Source organism: Rhincodon typus, chromosome 21, assembly GCF_021869965.1.
Source record: "Rhincodon typus isolate 14 chromosome 21, sRhiTyp1.1, whole genome shotgun sequence".
Taxonomy (NCBI): Eukaryota; Metazoa; Chordata; class Chondrichthyes; order Orectolobiformes; family Rhincodontidae; genus Rhincodon; species Rhincodon typus.
Genome location: NC_063352.1, coordinates 4,739,552 through 4,752,650, shown reverse-complemented (window position 1 = coordinate 4,752,650; position 13,099 = coordinate 4,739,552). Strand labels below are relative to the sequence as shown.

The 13,099-nt window shown below is 39.2% G+C and overlaps 1 protein-coding gene across 1 annotated transcript in view; it reads right to left on the bottom strand.

The window, feature by feature from the left end:
• Positions 1-663: 663 nt before the first annotated feature.
• Positions 664-13,099, bottom strand: part of snx29 (sorting nexin 29) — a 396,186-nt gene continuing 383,750 nt past the window's right edge. Inside the window, exon 18 of the mRNA XM_048609502.1 lies at positions 664-3,530. The gene's annotated coding sequence lies outside the window, so the exon portion shown is untranslated. The remainder of the gene's footprint in view (positions 3,531-13,099) is intronic.

Sequence of the window (13,099 nt, the reverse complement as noted above, 5' to 3'; positions counted from 1 at the left end):
GAGGCAGGTACAATAACAACATTTAAAAAACATTTGGATGGATACATGGATGGGAAGGGTTTAGAGGGATATGGACCAAATATGGGCAAATGGAACTAGCTAAGTGCGCACCATGGTCAGCATGGACCAGTTTGGGCGAAGGACCTGTTTCCATGCTGTATTAGCCTATGACTCTATGACAAGCCAAAAGGATGGAAAAGTTTCCATACAATTCTACAGGAATAATCTTGAATCAATTAAAGTTGATTTCTGCAGTGTATTATTTAGAGAAAATAAACTTTACAATACAAACAAAGTTTATAAGTGACATGGGAAATGACCATGTCCTGTTCATATAGTCCCGGTATGGGAGGAATTTTTCTGCTCAAAATAATCATTTAAGTTGGCCTAACAAAAATATACCAATAGGGGTCAGACCTTCTAACCAACCAGATAGTCAACTTTCAGTAACCTAGTTCTGAAAAACTTTGCAACATTTGAATCTATGGCATCATCCAGCCAATGGAATTTATTGTTGTAACTGTATGTTTGGGATCAGCTCCCAGGTTGATCATCATTCCCATTGAAATGAACAGTTTAGATCTGGAAATACACAGGCTTCTTCCTTGTAACTGAATCAATTACAAGAGTTGAGAAAACACAGCAAATTAAGTATCTGCATGATTGCTTGAAAAGTGATGTATTTATTACTCTATAGTTCACCAATACATGGCTCAAAGGGAATATTTAGAACAGAATGTCCTCCCTTTAGATTTTCCCTGCCCTTTAATGATTTTAGAGTGAACGTTAAATTTTCACATGGCAAAATCTATACATAGAATTTCACAAGCCAATCTATCAGATTCTCTGATCGTTCCAGTACTGCAAGCCTAGTGACATATCGAAAATATAACAAAAATGTCAGCACCTTACATTTTATCATGATCATGCATATTTATTAATTATTCTAAAGTTTGTTTTCATGGTCCCATAGGTAAGAAAAAGCTCTTTTAACAGGACGTCTCTTTGATTGCTGGCACAATTAATGTTTAATCTCTGAACTGACAGTCCTGTATGTATATACTTCCACTGTTAAAGTTACATTGCATTATATCCCCACACACATTTTGGTCCATGTAGCATTTATCTTGTAAATGGCCTTGTCAGAAGCAGTTGTAATGAAACACTTTTCTCAATGAATTTCTAATAAAAAATTAAAATCTAACAGCAGTGCTAAATACAATTTTGAATGTTACATTCCCCACAGGTTGACACGATAGAGATTAATTTATTTAATATCACGTCTAATCTGGTTTATGTACAACTGAATAGATGCTAACAAAGGAGCAGATGACTTTAACTTCTTCCTAAGTAATTAATCACCAAAACAGTGTATATGAAATGTCAGCACCACTACTGTTAGCTCTCTCCAGTTCTCTGTCACTGCACTTCAATTTATTTTCACCAAGAACTGTATACAATTGAACAGATAAATGTGTTCACAAACCTGTTGGATGATGAACGTAAAATGTGATGGAGGATGATTGAGAGCTTTTGGTGAAAACAACTGAGATGGGCAGCTAAATGGATTAGTGGAATGCTACGGCTGAAGTGGGCTGCAAGAATGCTGAAGACTGATAACAGGGTTGAATGGAGATGAGAAAGGCCAGCTACAGTGTCAACGATGAGGTTATTACACTTGGTTTGCTTTTGGGAAACTTTAAGAATTTGACAGTTGATGGAAGAGAAGAAATAGAGGGACAAAAGATTATTGTGGTCTGATGTTCCAATTCTGGCAAGGATGTTATCCAAGGTGAATTATGACTGGGTCTTGTTTGGTCAGAAAGTTCTGAAGCAGAAAGACTAAACTTGTTAATGTAACAGCTAATAAGGCGTTCAAGAGAAAAAGAATTTTCTCGCATTGCAATTCACACAATTCACATTTACAGCATAAACTTTGAGAGTAAGTAATTGTAGCCAATATGCATTTTCGGTAGAATTTGTAAGCCTAACATTGAGGAAAATCACCTTAGACTTTAGCATTTGCTTGTTAAGTGGAGGAATTACAGTGAATTTTATAAAATTTAATAAAAAATGTAAAACTGAAAGCATAAAGATGGATCTAAAATATTCCAAACCAACAATATTGTTTCCAGAAAATGATACAAGCAGAATTAAATTTTTAAGTTGTTTTGGACATGTTTGTTTCCACATTAATTTTAAGACTGCTGTGTCTCATTTGGAAAACAATACTGTTTATTGATCTTCTATGATTAAAAGAAACATTCTCTACATTGGCAGATAGTAAAGTGTTCCAACTGTGGTGTCTCAATTACACCTTCACTCACTAGGAATGGCGAGTTGAGTACGGAGTGCCAGTTGTAGCTTTGTGCAACAGTGACAATTCTGTATTGATTCCCCTTCCTTACTGAGAATTGACGTTTCAGTTGTTATTTTGTAAAAATCTTAGAACAAAGTTAAGATGCTATTGTTAATATCTGTGTCTTTGAATTAGTCATTATTCGTGCATGAGAAGCATTTTATTACTGTGAACCTTACCACACTCTCAGAAGAATTAATGTGAGTGGACAAGACCTTTATTAATGCAGCTGCCGTCATTTCACAGCCTATAACGATATAAATGTGCAATGACTGATCAGAACTGCCTAAAGAACAAAATTTGGCATTTAAATTGTGAGACTAGAACCAGGTGATTATAATGAATTTCAGAGTTGGAAACTATGCACATTTTATATTTTAAAAAAAACTGGGTTCTGATTAAATGGCTTCCAGTTCGTATTGAAGAGTCTGTTAACAAAATAAAACTCATACTCAATCCATTTTTTCAAAAAAAAAGTGGTGAAAGAAGAAACAGCACTTAGCAACTCTCAATGTCAATAAATTACATCTGGCTTGAAGTTTTTTCTGGTTGATATTTATCTGCCATCCAAACGGTGTGAAATTCAGTAACAGTGCTTTTGTAAATTGGTGCAGAAATTTTTAATCCCCTCAGATGCAGTCTATAGACACAGGAGTGGTCATTAATATGCTCAACAAGTGAACACAAAGAAGCTGACATGTTTTTGGTGCTTGGGCAAGGGCATTAGGAATTAAGGCAAAAATGTAACAAATAAATGTTCCAATTGTGCTACCACAATAAATAATCAATACAGACTGTAAACATTTCAAACTGTGCAAGTGAAAGGGAGTCTTATCCTATACTTATATTTCTATGAAGCGAATAATGCATTCCAAATTACTAACAATGTACAAGACCCATGAGAACCTGACAGCTTTCAAAATCATTTCCCACGATGTAACACTGTCACTCTATCTTCCTCGGCTTAACTCAGCTGTGTATTGAAAGGTTATCTGATGTTGCGCACAAAGGGGTGTACGCTGGAATCTTTTCTCAGTTCACAGGTCAAAGGTCACCACTCTGAGGCTCAGGATTTCGTGTCTCCCTGGGGTGAGTCCTGCTCAATCTAGAAAACTTAGAGACGACCTTTGACTGTGCCTTACTTGCAGGTTCCCCAGTTGGCTGTACATCACTGTGGAGATAAAAACAATGGATTATTTGCTAGTTGAAAAATAACAACATTCTAATAATCCAGCTCATGGCGACTCAATGATTTGAAGTGGATGTGAGTCAACAACAGAAAAGATCCTTGGCTTTTTTAATTGTTTCAATTCAGAACACTGACACTTTGTAGGTACCGATGTTAAAAAAAAATGACTCACTGGAGAAACCCAATTAAAACTGTTTCAGAGTTTTCCGAAGCCATGTTTGTATATCACAAGAGACTAGTTCTATGATATGCAACTGACATGATCTACATGTTGCTCTGACATCTGAAATGTAATTGGTTTAAGGCAGTGGGTCTCAGTAGAATTCAGTTTGTGAGAAATGGTGTGAGCCTACTTTGGGGAGCTGGTCTTTCATTATTTTTTAATCAGATGTAAGACGCCTCCAACTGATGAGCAATGTAACACGCATGAGAACATGCCAGTTTTCCAGATCATTTCCTATAAAATAACAGTCGCTTTGTTTCTCTCTGCTTAACTCAGCTTTATCAAACTTTTAAGAACTTTAACTGACAGTAGCAAGCTTGTCACCATACTTATTATGTTCTGAACATAATGCCACAACAATGACTGCTTACTCATAGGAAGGGGCAGGTTTGGTCACAAATGTCCAATATTCTCAACAAGGCTGGGGATGGGGGAATCCTGCCAGTCTCAACAGCAGGAACTCATTTAACTTTGTGCAATTCCGTTTTCCAGCCCAGTAACCAGCCAAACTCACAGCATGGTCGGTGTGAGGAGAGGAAAACAAGCCTCAGGAAGTTGTATCCTAATATGCAAACTGGGGAAAAATAAGCTTATGAACTAGAGGACTGTGAAGAGAATTTCGACTCCTTCTGGCTCAAAAAACAGCCACTTCCTTTGGGGAGCTGGCAGTTCACCAATCTGTTTCACTGCCATGCTCCCCAGCTGCTGGGAAACCATGCAGCAGTCTGTATAATATCCTGACACTTGACAATCCTAATACTGCCCTGGGTGCCCTCCCATTTTCCATCCTTCATGAACCTTTGCTTATCCAAAACTCCACACTCCATACGCTTACTTATACCTGGGGCTGTGCAACCATTCCTTGAACTGGATCCAGATCTAACTTTCCATTTTAAAATGCTTGTCCTGGTTTTCAGGTCACTACGTGGCCTCAGCCCACACTATCTTGGTAATCTCCTTTAGTCTACCACCCTGTGAGTTCTGTGTGCTCCTTGAATTTCAGCTTCTTCTACATCCTCTTTAAAAACCCCAGGTGGTTGAGCAATTCGGCTGTGTTGGCCATAAGCACTGCGCCTTGTTTCTCCATCTCTCTTCTGTTGAGACGAGCTTCAAGTATTTCATCATTAACATTTTGTGCCTTTGCATATTTCATCAATCATGGCTCACTGTGAACATATTACGAAGTTACCTGATTCACTTGTCACCTCTTTGGAAAAATATGATTTAGCAGAAAAGGCAGAGGAGTAAATTTTAATACGAGTCTATTCCAGTGATAAATTGCAATAATTTTCTCAATTATGTTTTCTCAGTAAGTATAACAAAGGCAAATATGAATCTAAATTATATACAATCTGTGTTTTTGATATGCAGAATAAACGAATGACATTGATCCATTACCTGCCCTCACCTGGGACATGGATTTAATTATGCAACCATCAATTTTAAATAAAAACCCTTCAAACTACATGTTACCTAAATTCCCAGCTCTAAATCCAGTTGCTGAGTGTAGTGTATCCAGGCCACATGGAATGGTCAACCAACTACTGAAACTGGATTATGAACACATTTCTAGCCATTTGGTGCAACTAATTGCAATAGATTTGATGAAAATATAAGAATAGAATATTTTACATTGCCATTGAATGCATGCAACTGCAAATGTTAAATTGTAATCAGCATTTTTCTCTCGATATCACCTCATTTCATGACTAGCAATGCTGTGCAGCAGGACTTGTTTTCAAACAGTTTCCATACTGCATGCATTCCATTGCATTGTCAGGTTTATAGACAAGCTATAATTTTAATAGATGGATGGATCTTTTCTCAGATTTCAAAATCAAAGTAAACTTACAGTTCAGTTCTTGGCCAATTTAGACCAACTAATGGAACACAGGTCATCAGAAAATTCCTCAGATTGTGGCACATTTCAATAAAATCACAATAAAGAAGACCAATATGATTATGCCAATAATAACATCTTGCATTTGCATGGCATTTTTAATGCAATGAATGATCTCAAAGCACTTTGCTGGAATGACTATCAAACTAAATGTGACTCTGAGCCAACAACAGACAGTAGGTCAGATGTCCAAAAGCTTGGTTCAAGAGGTAAGAAGACAGAGATAGAGACTGACAAACAGTCAGATGGGGATAGAACAGTCAGTAGTGGGTAATGTCAACGGACTAGTAATCCAGAGGCTGAGGTTAATACTCTGGCAACATAGGTTCAAATCCCACCATAGAAGCTGGTGGAATTTAAGTTCAGTTCAGTCAGGATCCTATTGAATGGCAGAGCAGCTCAAATGGCTGGATGGGCTGTTCCCATTTCTTATGGTCTTATAGATTCCAGCTGGAGGATTATTCTTTCTCCATTTACTGTTCTTTTAAGAATGGTGAAACTTTCCATGAGATCACCCTCATTCTTCTAAACTCCAGAGAATAAAGGATTAGTCTCCTTAATCTCTCTTTATAGACAGCCCCAAACTCCTAGATCCACCAACCTGAGACTGACCCATTTATCCTGTTCTTTGCTTTATGCCTGCTAGTCACTCCTCAATCTATGCAGGTGCATTTTACTGCAAAACCATGCACTTGAATTCTGTTTACTAACCTCTTCTATATCAAAAGCCTTCTGAAAATCCAAACACACCACATCCACTGGTTTCTGCTATTGACTCTGTCAGTAGAATCCTCAAAATACTCTACCAAGTTTGTCATACACGATTTCCCCTTCATGAATTCACACGGATTCTGCTCAAAAGACAATTATCTTCTGAATATCCAGAATCACGTCTTTTAAAATAGGTTCTAGCATTTTCCTTACTACTGATGTCAAACTAACAGATCTGTGGTTTTCCCTTTATTTCTCTCCATGCTTTTTAAAACAGTGGGAATACATTTACAATCTCCAAATCTGCAGGCAATGTCTCAGAACCAACAGAATTTCGAATATGATTGCCAATGGATCCACAATTCCTGTAGCCATCTCCTTAAACACTCCAGGGTGGAAGTCATTAATCCTGGGGATTTAGCATTTTTCAGTCCCATTATTTTCTCCAGTACTACTTTTATATTAATACTAATTTCTTTCAGTTCTATATTCTCACAAGACTCTTGGATCTTGATTATTTCAAAGAGACTTCTTGTGTCTTCCTCTGTGAAGACAGACACAAATCGTTAATTGAGCTTTTCTGTCATTTCTCTTTTTCCCGTTATAAACTTAATATAAAATGGACCTACGTTTATCTTTGGTATTCTTTTTCACTTTAAAAAAAACACAGAACCTTTCACAATCCTTCGTTTCTTCCTATTTTACATTCAGATTCTACTTTCCCTTTCTTTATCCTCCATTGCTGAATTCTATAATCCTCCCAATCCTCAGGCATACAACATTTTTGGGCAACTTTATACGTCTCTTCCTTTGATTGAACACCATCTTTAATGTCCCCTGTGACCCACACTTCTCTTACTTTTTCTGTTGAGTATTTTTGCCTTAAAGGAACATAAAATCTGTCATATAAAGTCTCAGTCTCTTGGTGACAATGAAACCACCGTCGACCGTTGTAAAAACCAATTTGGTTCACTAATGTCCTTTAGGGAAGGAAATTCCCCATCCTTTCAAAGTCCATATGACTCCAGAGGCACAGAAAAGTGGTTGACTCTTAAATGACCTCTGAAATGACCCTAGCAAGCCTCTCAGTTTTCAGCGTTAATTAGGGATCCGCAATAAAATGCTGGCTTTGCCAGCGACACCTGCATTCCATGAATGAATAAAGAAACAAAAAGCAATAATTCAAGTTAGCATCATTGCTGAAGAATGTTTGACATTGTGCTGAATCTTATTCCTGAGAAGAGGTGGCCTGGGGCTGTGAGTTGCTAGATTCTGAAAAATCTCAATGGCGATCAGATCAGGGGCATGAAGCCAACACACTCATAAGGCTGAAGTCTCTGATTTAAACAGCTCTGCATCTTAACTGTGCTTGGGTGTGGTTTTCTCAGTCCTCAGAACAGCTAACAGCTGTATGGAGGGTAGGGCCGGGGTGAAGAGAAAGTTGGTGCTTCTCCCTCACAATCCAAACAGCGCGGGTGCTGGGGACCAGACAGTGTTCCCTGGGGTCAGGTACACAAACCCCCGGGTATCAGAACTCGCCATACGCTCAGGAATTGGATCCTCAAACCAATATCATCCACAAGGGTAGTAGGAGCTGACGATGCTGGAGAATCTGAGATAACAAGGTGTAGAGCTGGATGAACACAGCAGGCCAAGCAGCATCAGAGGAGCAGGAAAGCTGACGTTTCGGGTCTAGACCCTTCTTCAGAACTGGATGCAACCCCCTCCTCCTCTGAGCATAATCTGCCTTGTCAACAGAAAGCCAATGAATTTGTGGAAACAAACAGAAAATGAAGGAGATGCCAGTGTATTGGCCTTAAGAAGTTGTAGAATATTGAATACAGTAAAAGCTTTTCTAGAAGTCTGATCATAGTTTTCAGAGCGGAGTGATTCGGAAATGGAGCCTGTCATACTCCTCAAAGAAGAGGCACTGTTCTTTTAAACACCATCACTGAATTCAGCTCTGTTTGCTCTACATAAAGATAAAACCCAAAGGAAACAGTGTGTGACTTTACAGGGTATCATTCCTGGAATTTCAGTCACCTAGTTTTCATCTGCAAAGATACAGAAGAGTCAATGTGATAGGCTGTCCCTCCCTCCAAACCATAACGAGATCACCCACTGAGTATTAAAACAGGACTGTCACATGAAATGACAGGAAGAATGCAAATGTTACAGAACTTTTCAGAGCTATTTGGTGGTTTTGGCTTAGTGAGTAAAAGGAGGTTGTGCATCTTTTATAAGGACAATAGAACAATTAATTATATAATTTTTTAAAGCAAGAATCAAATTTCCTATAATTCTGAACATACAAAGTGAAGTATAGACAGTTGTTGCATCAATACCAGAAGACTTGAACACATCAGAAGCTGTTTCGTTATTGAAGGTATCATGTATACGAGCACTTGCAGTACTGACGTAAGGTTAAGTAGCAGTCAACCTCTCTATGTTCAGTGGGAAGTTTCTGGCTTGAAGTCTCACATACTCCAGGTCTCAGGGTAGCAATATGCAATGAGAAGGCTCTTGTGGTCATTATAACAACATTTACCCCTCAATCAATGCTGCCAAAAGCAATTAATTGATCATTTATTAACTTATGACTGGGTACAAATTGGCAACCACAAAAATAAGTACTGCACCTCAAAATAATCCAATGGCTATGAAATACCTTGGGTACCTCTGAGGATGTATGAAATATATCATATAAATGACAGATCTACATCTTTCTTTGAAAGTCTCACTTTCCTCATGGGCTTCCGAAAATCATGAAATATTTTACTCCTGATTAAAATACTTCATGCCCTTGTAATTTCCCCATTTTAAATTACTTTACCTTCATTCCAGTACAATTCCCTAAACAACTAGAGTGTGCTCTAGGCAACCTGCCGAGAGTCACTGCTTCAGACACCAGCTGTTTGGACTCAAATAAATTAGAAAATGTTGGAAGGAATCAGCTAGTCTGCCAGTAACATAAGAAAAAAAGAAAACGTTTAATGATTAAGGCATGCTTCCTTCGTTAGAATTGTAAAAAAAAAAACGGATTATAAAGAAGTTAGAATGTAAGGGCACTTTCCAGACAAGACATCATTGTTAGGAAATCAAACCACATTACAGATAGACAGGTACAACTAGAAACAAGCCAAGTGGGATGTGAATGGGAAAAGCTGCCAGGCTAATGGGAGAAACAAGGATGGCACGTCATCACAAATTCTGACCAGAGGCTACAGTGTACAGGTAGAAGCTAATGTTTCTGATTTACTCTTGTGTTTGATGTTTCATGCAGGAGGTTAGAGATGGAGAGGATAGAAAAGGAATGAAGGACATGTAGTCAGCCAAGGAGTGTTATGGATTATGCATGAAAAGTCAAAATATTCAGTAAAGCAAGCCAATTGTATTCAATTTCAAAATCAAGAGATTCCAGTGTTCAAAGGAATTTTTATAATCCACTGATGTGCTCAAATCCCTACCATTCATTACTCAATAATTTTCACAGCAATAAGGCAGTGCTATATATTGTACAGGTTTCATCTCAAGAATGGGACTTGCTTTAAATGGAAAGGACTGACTATAAATCTTCTAGGCAGGTAAATTAGACAGTGTTCAAAATCAGATTTCCTGTAAGTTTTCAGCATCACCATCATCCTCGTCAGTTTTTATTACTGAGCTGTGTGTAGACAGTTTTTGTTAATGCAATGGATAAAAGCATGGACATGAAGAAAAATACAAACCATTCCCGAAACAATAGTGCTGGTGAGAGGAGTGCCTCATAATTTCTGAGAATATCAGCTTGATTTACTGACGGAGATCCTTGCAAATTCAGAACAATCCATCTTGTCAGTCTCAAACTTACAAAATTCTTCAGTCGAATGGGCATTGATATTAGCCAGTCTTTTATTTTATTTCTTCACAGGATGAATACATTTACTGCTCAGTCCTGAATGCCCTTGAGAAGGTGGTAGTGAGCTGCCTTCTTGAAATGTTGCAATCTATGTGCCAGTCCACACCAGAACTTGAGCACAAAAATTTACCCTGACACAAAAGTGCTATTCTGCAGGAGTGCTGCACCCTCAGAGGTGCAGACTTGACAATGAGACATTCAAATCCATCTGCCTGTCTGGATGGGTGTAAATGATGCCACGGTACAATTTGGAAGAACAGCAGGGTCATAACATTCATCCTACAATCAACATCACAAAGATTATCTACTCATCACTACACTGTTGTTTGTGACAGCACAACATGGTCTACCAGTTTCCTACATTACATCAGTGTCTTTCCTTCAAAAAATACTTAAGTGACTGCAAAATGCTTTGTGAAATGTGGTGGCCTTGGAAAGTGCTATATAAATGCAAATCTGTCTACTTTCTTTATTTTCTTTCATGTACCCTAGAACTTTGTGGGAAGCTAGGGAAGTGATTGCATGGGCCCTTGCTGAGATATTTGCATCATCAATAGCCACAGTTCCAATAGCTGGAAGACTGGACATTGGCTAATGTGGTGCCACTATGTAAGAAAGGTGGTAAGGAAAAGCCAGGGAACTATAGACCAGCAAACCTGATATCAGTGGTGGGCAAGTTGTTGGAAGGAATCCTAAGGGACAGGATTTACATGTATTTGGAAAGGCAAGGACTGATGAGGGATAGTCAACATGGCTTTGTGTGTGGGAAATCATGTCTCACTAACAGGCCTGAAACATCGCCTCTCCTGCTCCTCTGATGCTGCCTGACATGCTGTGTTCCTACAGCTCCACACTGTATTGACTCTGACTCCAGCATCTGCAGTTCTTGCTATTTCCGTTTGAATACTGAACTGGCTTGAAGGTGAGAGGCAGAGGGTGGTGCTGGAGGGTTGCTTTTCAGAATGGAGGCCTATGACCAGTGGTGTGCCAGAAGCATTGGTGCTGGGTCCACTGCTTTTTGTCATTTACATAAATGATTTGGATGTGAATGTTGGATGTATGGATAGGAACTTTGCAGATGACACCAAAATTGGTGCCGTAGTGGACTGCCAAGGAGGTTATCTCAAAGCACAATGGGTCTTTGATCAGATGGGCCTATGGGCCGAGGAGTGGCAGATGGAGTTTAATTTAGATAAATGTAAGATGATGCATTTTAGAAAGGCAACTCAACGGTAATTACAAGTAATGGTAAGGTCCTGGGTAGTGTTGCTGAAGAAAGAGACCATTGAATGCAGATTCATAGTTCCTTGAAAGTGGAGTTGCAGGTAGACAGGGCAGTGAAGGTGGTGTTTGGTACGCTTGCCTTTATTGGTCAGTGCATTGAGTACAGGAGTTGGGAGATCATGCCGTGGCTGTACAGGACATTGCTGAGGCCACTTTTGGAATACTGCGTTCAGTTAGGGTCTCCCTGCTAAAGGGAGGATGCTGTGAATCTTGAAAGGATTCAGAAAAGATTTATAAGGATGTTTGGAGGGTGTGAGCTATTGGGAAAGGCTGAATAGGCTGGGTCTATTTTCTCTAGAGCATCAGAGGTTGAGGGGTAATCTTATAGAAGTCTATAAAATTATGAAGGGCACAGATACAACAAATAGCCAAGGTCTTTTCCCCAGAGTGCAGAGTTCAAAAATAAAGCCCATAAGATTAAGGTGAGAGGAGAAAGATCTAAAAGGGACCTAACGGGCAACTTTTTCACACAGAGGGTGGTGCGTGTATGGCATGAGCTGCCAGAGGAAGCGGTGGAGGCTGGTGCAATTACAACATTTAAAAGGCATCTGGATGGGTACATGAACAGGAAGGGATCAGAGGGATATGGGCCAAATGCTGGCAATTGGATATCTGGTCAGCATGGACAAGTTGGTCCGAAGGGTCTGTTTCCATGCTGTACAGCTCTATGACTCTATGACGTAGGTACATTCTCAGTGATATTCAGGAGGGAGCTTCAAGATTTTGTCTCAGCCACGCTGAAGAAAGAGCACTATGGAAAGTCAGGATCTTATGTGGTTTGGAGGAAACATGCAAATGGTGGCATCCCACATGCTCTTGCTCTTCCAAGTAAGGTTTGAAAGGTGCTATCAAAGCAGCCATAGCAAATTGCTGCCATACATATTGTAGATGCTATACATTCCTTCCACAGTCTGCAGATGTTGGAGGACGTGAACGTTAAAGGTGGTGAATGGGGTGAACATCAGGTTGAACTGCTTTGTCCTGGATGAATAGAAGATTTTCCATAATTCTCAATATTTCTAGAGCTCCTTGATGTTACATTTATTCAATGCTACCTTGATGCCAAGGACAGTCACTCTCACCTCAATTCTTCTGCGCATGTTTGGGCCAAAAATCATTTAATGTTTACGATAGTGAAGGCCATTCACAATACCACATCTAAACTGGTTCTCAATAAGAGCAATTGACTTACTCTTAATACGTCCTGCAGTTTCCCTGCAGCCCTACCATTTTTTTCTTTAGATAATTAACTAATGGCTTGTATACATATTACCCTAGGCCCCTCTGCTCTTGCACTGCATTTAGTATTGTACCCTTTGCTTCCTGTTTCCTCTCTTCATTCTTCCTTCATATGTCTGTGTTAAATTTCAACTGCTACTTAAAAAAACCCAAAAGAACTGCGGATGCTGTAAATCAGGACCCAAAACAAAGTTGCTGGAAAAGCTCAGCAGGTCTGGCAGCATCTGTGAAGGGAAAAACAGAGTTAACGTTTCGGGTCCGGTGACCCTTCCTCAGAACGGTTCTGAGGAAGGGTC